Source organism: Haemaphysalis longicornis, unplaced genomic scaffold (assembly GCF_048455015.1).
Source record: "Haemaphysalis longicornis isolate Haplotype H1 unplaced genomic scaffold, Haemaphysalis longicornis Haplotype H1 scaffold_25, whole genome shotgun sequence".
In the NCBI taxonomy this organism is placed as follows: domain Eukaryota; kingdom Metazoa; phylum Arthropoda; class Arachnida; order Ixodida; family Ixodidae; genus Haemaphysalis; species Haemaphysalis longicornis.
The window spans coordinates 3,503,729-3,509,728 of record NW_027526314.1 but is presented as its reverse complement, the minus strand read 5'-3'; the positions used below and the strand labels follow the sequence as shown (position 1 = coordinate 3,509,728).

The window sequence follows — 6,000 nt, the reverse complement described above, 5'->3', positions numbered from 1 at the left end:
CAATGTTGAAGTACATTGTTTTACTATACACTTGCTATTGACAGGAATTTGTTTTTGTATGTATTTTGGCTGAAAAAGAAGTATGCAGAAAGCAACTGAAACCAGTCTTTCCCTTTGTCTCTTTTCTGTGGCAAGATTTGTCTCAGAACACTGTTGGTGACTTTTCTTAGGTTCTTATCGGATAGCTCCAAATGCACAAATGCCTTGGCTTGTGTACCTTTTTTGTTTTTGCAAGCAGGGGGTGTTGAAAAAATCAATTGCTATCGACATTTGTAAACCAAAGCCGCACTCAGAGAGGGTGTCGGTGTTCGATGTTTCTCTGAAAACGGCTTTGTTTGGTTTTACAGTTCACTGAAAAGGGGCTGCCTTTTGATGGAAAGCCTGCTCTTAAAAAATTTCAGTGTACATGCACTTCTGTTTTATACTTTCTGAGAGGATGCACTAAATATTCCAAGAGTTCAAGAGTCCTTTATCCTCCCAAGCAAAGCCACGGAATTGTGTGTTTAGTCTAATTTTGGAAGATGCAAATGAGAACATTGTAGGTAATGGTGAAATCAGGCTCGCTGCAAAAAACCTGTGAGTTGAGCGTAGCGTGTTCAGATACTAGCAGCACTGAGAACTGCTTGTTGCTTAATTGGGTCAGCCTGCCATGCTCTGATGTCTCATTCTTGTGCACCTGTAGGTTCTCCGAACCCCCCGCCGCTTTTCCCCAGTTTTCTTCGGGAAGGTATGTCTCTAGTTCTTTCATCTGCCTGTGCCTTTGCTTACGCTCTTGTGCCCTTGTAGGGCTCTCAGGACGCTTGCTAGGCCGGTCTTGTTTGTGCCACAAAAGTGGTTCGTGACCGGCAGTCATGTTTTTTTATCACATAGCAGAATAGCAAAAAAAAAAGTTTTGTTTTTGTTTTTGTAATTTTATTTCATATTTTGTGCTCCTGTGGTAACGGGGAAAGTTGCTGTGTCCGTTCACGCCTGTCTTGATGACGAAAGGGGCTCTGACCGTCAATGGTGGACGGTGTACTTGATGTTTTACTTTTGTTATGGTGCTCGTAGCTTGCCCCCAACTGCCATTTGACTGGCTTGCCAGGAGAACGAAAAACCTAGGTCAGGAGCTATTTGAGCTATTTTGTGAGCTATTAAAAAAAAAAAACTGCTGATGGAGATAACTTTTTTACCTAAAACTTGGATGGCTTTCGACAAAAAAAAAAAAGAGCAGAAGTAAGACTTAAAAGTTAGTTTTATATGAAAAAAAAAAAACCTACTGTAAAAGGGGGTAAGATGGTGAATTCAAGGAAACTTTACAGCTATGAATTTTTAGGTCCCAACCTAAAGGGGCCATGCAGAAAAAACACAAATTTGGTTCATTCGAAAGATTGCCTCGTTAGAATCATACTGACACCACTTTTAACGCACACTTCGCTCAAATCAGCGATATAATTAGGAAAAAAGGGAATGGCCATGTGACCCACTAGCTCATTTCCCGGAACAGAACCTTGCGGTAAGCAATGAGTTACTAAAATACATGTAAGCATAGAAGTACTGATGCGCACTGCTGTTGGTACTGGGCGCACTATGCTTGTTTCTGCTCCACAGCAGTCCGCTGCTTTGGAGTTGTCTTAGACGACACTGGCCAATTGCATGGTGTAAGCGATGTTGTCTTACGTGACCCTGTTTGTCAAGCATACCCCATTTTTCACGAAACGATACTTTCTGCAGTAACAAAAACAAAGCAACGGCAAACAACGGTCCGTGGATGAGTAGGGTAGCGCCATCTGGGATGACTGATGCCAAGCAAGGCTGCAGAGCCGAATGACAGTGGAAGTTCGTTTAGATGCACGCACCTATTACTTCATTGGTGACGTCATTAAAACACGATTTGGCGGGAGAATCAAAATTTTAACCCAGATTGATTAATTTCTCAGTGAATGCAGCATTTGCTGCCAGACAAGCGCTGGGGGAACTATAAAACATGAAATCGTTCTAATAAAACTTGTATTTTGTCTGCAGGGCCCCTTTAATAGGGCCATGCAGACAAAATACAAGTTTGCTTTATCCGAAAGATTTAGTGTTTTATATGCCCCTAGCACTTATCCGGCTCCAAACGATGTTTTTATTCACTGAGAAATTAAACAATTTAAGCCATAATTTTGATTTTCCTGCTGAATAGTGTGTTTATGATGTCTGCGATGACATATCCGGGGGGTAGTACTGAAGTGAGCATACCTAAGTATACGGACTAGGGCTCCAGGGAGCGGTGGAACGCCTTGTTTGCTGTCAGTCCTCCTAGATGGAGCCGCCATATCACTTGGGACCGCTGTTTACCCTCACTTTGTTTTTAACTGGATTTGTGCCTGGATGTTTTCAACTGGTTGATAGTAGTCGTTTCGTGAAACACTGGGTATGCTCGACAGAGTCACAGAAGATGTCGCTTCTACCAGTTAGCCAGTGTAAGCTCGAAGCGCTGGATGGATGTGTAGCTATAACCGGCATATAGTGCGTGCAGTATACACACTGGTGCTTCTATATTCACGTGTGCGTTCGTAGGTTCCATTATTTACCCCACCATTCTTACTGCCATAAAGAGATTGTGCATTAAATTTAGGCCCAAATAGCTCGTTTTGCGAGCTTATAACCCCTGTTTTATTTGCGTTAGATTTTACTGGCCCCAGCCAGTCGCACAGCTGGCCATAAGACATCGTAGGTTCTAGCATGGGAAATAAGCTAGTGGGTTGCTTGGCCCTTTTTTCCCCCTAATTACGTAGCTTAATTGAGTGAAGTTATCGTTAAAAGTGAGGCAACCTTTCAAATGAACCAAACTTACATTTTCTCTGCATGGCCCCTTTAAAATAAGCTGACTTGTTGGTCTCAGCCCGTGGAGCGAATAGCCAACTGGCCACCAGCATGGTCCTCCGGGCGTGTAACTTTATAACCTATAAAGTGTTTGGAGAGACGAGGGTTGTCCTAAAGGAGGGAATTATTGATCAAGTGCAAATCGAACTTTTGTCTTTGGGTCACTTCTGAATTGAAGCACGAAGTGTCCATCAGTAGAATTCCAGTGACTGCTGTCCAATATGACCAATGTCCGCTGCCCAACGACATTTGTTTCTCTGGAGGCGAACTGCACTCAAAATTTTCGTTCTCCATGTTTGATCCAAACAAGTTCTTATTGTCGTAAAAGCATCATAGCGAAGTATTAATACCCACATTATAACACAATAATGTGCAACCTTCATACGATTTTTGAATAGCCTGTTGAAATCGACGGAATAGTTTACACATGTAAGGTAGTGAGACACTACATGTTGCCACCTTTCAGACTTCAGAAATTTAAGTGTAGAATTTAAATGATTGCCGCCTGTTTATTAGGAATCCCTTGCGGTTACCCCCGTATATAAAACGCTGACTTTCATAAGAGCTGTAGGACATGCACTCCACAAAAATCGGTTGTCTGTCATAGTTTTTACTATCCACGTCAGCATACCTAATGGTCCAAGTGTAGCTTTGGTGAGTATCAACTAAAGTTGACTATAGTGCGTTGTGGTTACTGCTGCAATAGGCATCAGGTGTTTCAAAGCTAACCGCATAGGTAGCAATACGCGCATTTTCCTTAGCCAAAAAGTTGAAACGCTAATACGTACAGTGCTCCTACGGGGATAGCAAAACTTTGTAAATTTAAAAACATAATCGTTACTCCCAAGAATTAGTGTGAAATACACAGTTGCACTGTCAGGTTACTGAGTTACTGGTTACTGAGTTGAGAATTGATTGGTTGATGCCCGTACATTGCTTGTTAATGAGCAAAAGTGAGATGTTAACCAAGGAGTGGGCTAATTAAGGTGCTCTTCGATATCTTACAGAGAGACAGCGTTGTCAGTTGGGCCATTTTTTTTAACTCTCAACGCCAAGGCCTTCTACCCTGCTGAAAGTCGATGCTAATGTAATTGCCGCATTGTCTACTTTGTCTCGGTTCGTAACAACACGATGTTGCTCTTTTTGCGTAGCTTCATTGGAGTTGGCAAAATATTGGTTCCAGCCCATGGAGACGATGCAAAATTCACTGCCTGCCATGTGCATTTGGAGGCTACTATGAGTAGTCACCGATGCTGGCACGCCATGCTTCCGTTCTGTCACCCACTTCACATCCAGCTGATAGTAATGGCCACCTTTTTGTCAGTTTCGGTTATGAAAATGCCGAGGCCACTTGCATCATGTGTGTTGCTTTTTCGAACGCAATGTTTTGCGGTTGCCGTTCCTCTTATGTGAACTATTAGAATACAGTATTTTTTTAAGTTGTTGAAAATTTTAGTGCAGTTGGCCTTTAATACCTTCAGTGGTGCTCAGCTCTTTAGCTTTTTCTTCATATGCATGGACAAGCAATTAAAATTCAGATGGGGCTAAATCTTCAAATCTTCACGTTATGGAGGATCGAGCAAACTAACGGCGCAAATTTAGCAGTGTCCTCGAAGGGCCTAGGAGACACGGCATCGTGTGTTGTCATGGGGGTGGTGGTGGTTTCAATGTTTTCTTGTGTCACTTGTTTGAGGGCTTCTTTTTGCAAGACTTCCTCATTCCTCTTCTTTGGCACATTGCTGTGTACTGAATTTTTTAGGCCTGATCGAGTTAAGATAAGTGGCGTCTGTTAATTTTTCTTTTGTATTGGCACAGAAAACTTCGGTAATTGTGTGCATCCCTAATTGTTTTTATTTTTTACCCCGCGTTGTGTCCCTACCGATCTTACCAAGAGTTCTGACTTGCTGGATGCATGAAAGTTAAGAGATCCCTGATTTGTGGAAATGTTCCAGTTGCATTTTCAGCTGGAAACATTCAGTTCAATAATCCCTGTTAGTGAGACATTTTACCGTTAAATTTTTTGAAATTCTGATAGAATTGTGCATTGTAACATTTCATTGTCAGGCTAAAGGGGGTGCTGAATAATAACATTGTTTAAAGAACCCTGCTTTTATAAATATGTAATGCAAGGGCAAGTTCTGCTGCAATTCTACTGTGATACATCAGCAGGAAGAGAGAAACTAGGAAGAATGATAACATGTGACCAATATTAGTTTAAGCAAGCCTTGAAAGAAGTTTTCACCACCTGCAAATGGTACATAACAAATTCAGCGGCAAAAAAAAATGCTTATGATGGTACTGAGAAGCTCCAGCATTAACCAGTATGCACGTTTACTACTTCGCACTCTGCTGCAAAATTTCCAAAGTGATTTCGAAAAAATTCGGCAGTGTTTTCGGGTATACGAATGCCAACGCCGAGCAACGATGCCACAGCACCTACACACCCCTTTACAGCACTGTACTATCACAAATGCCAGCATACAAAGCAGCAATCAGTGTATGCAGTAGCTAAGCAATGGCGCCAGAGTACTACCGAGCTCTTTCACTGTGCAGTTCCCATTACTGAGGTCATGCGACTTCTAATATGATTCGTGTTGAGGTCAATGATGAAGGTCACTTTTCATGCTCACTTTTCACATTTAATGAAACATATAAGGCTTTCCCTTGCCTGATAGCTCCTTGGTTTTGGGTGCAAAGTGTCTTTGGACTTCAAACATTTTTTGGGCCGATCACATACCCTTGAAAAATGAAAATTTAATTATCTTGTCGTATGTGACAAGTAATTTGAACCCACTGTGGCAGCTCTGTGGCCAAATAATTGTGCTGCTCGGCACAAAATTGCAAGTTTGGTTACAGTCTGCGGTGGCTGTTTTTCTGGTGGAAGGAAAAAATTAAAACGGCTGTGTGTCATGAATTCGGCCCCAATGCCAAAGTCTTCAGGTGGTCATAAATTAACCATAGGCCTCCACAATAGTGCACTCATTGTGCAAGCCTAGCTGCCAAGGAAAGCCAAGTTTTGGATAGCAGCATAGTGGATGTTGAATTAACTGTGGCATGCAGGTTCCATTGAGATCATTTTGAGTGAAGGTAGAAGAGTGAAGCAGAGACGAGTAATATCTGCATGTCGCTAAAGCATGCAAAAGCTACGGTAAG

The 6,000-nt window shown here is 42.1% G+C and overlaps 1 protein-coding gene across 1 annotated transcript in view; it reads left to right on the top strand.

Moving 5' to 3' along the window:
• Nucleotides 1–686: 686 nt before the first annotated feature.
• The window catches only part of LOC144172646 (uncharacterized), a 138,700-nt gene continuing 133,386 nt past the window's right edge, over nt 687–6,000 (top strand). The window contains exon 1 of the mRNA XM_077701288.1: nt 687–727. The gene's annotated coding sequence lies outside the window, so the exon portion shown is untranslated. The remainder of the gene's footprint in view (nt 728–6,000) is intronic.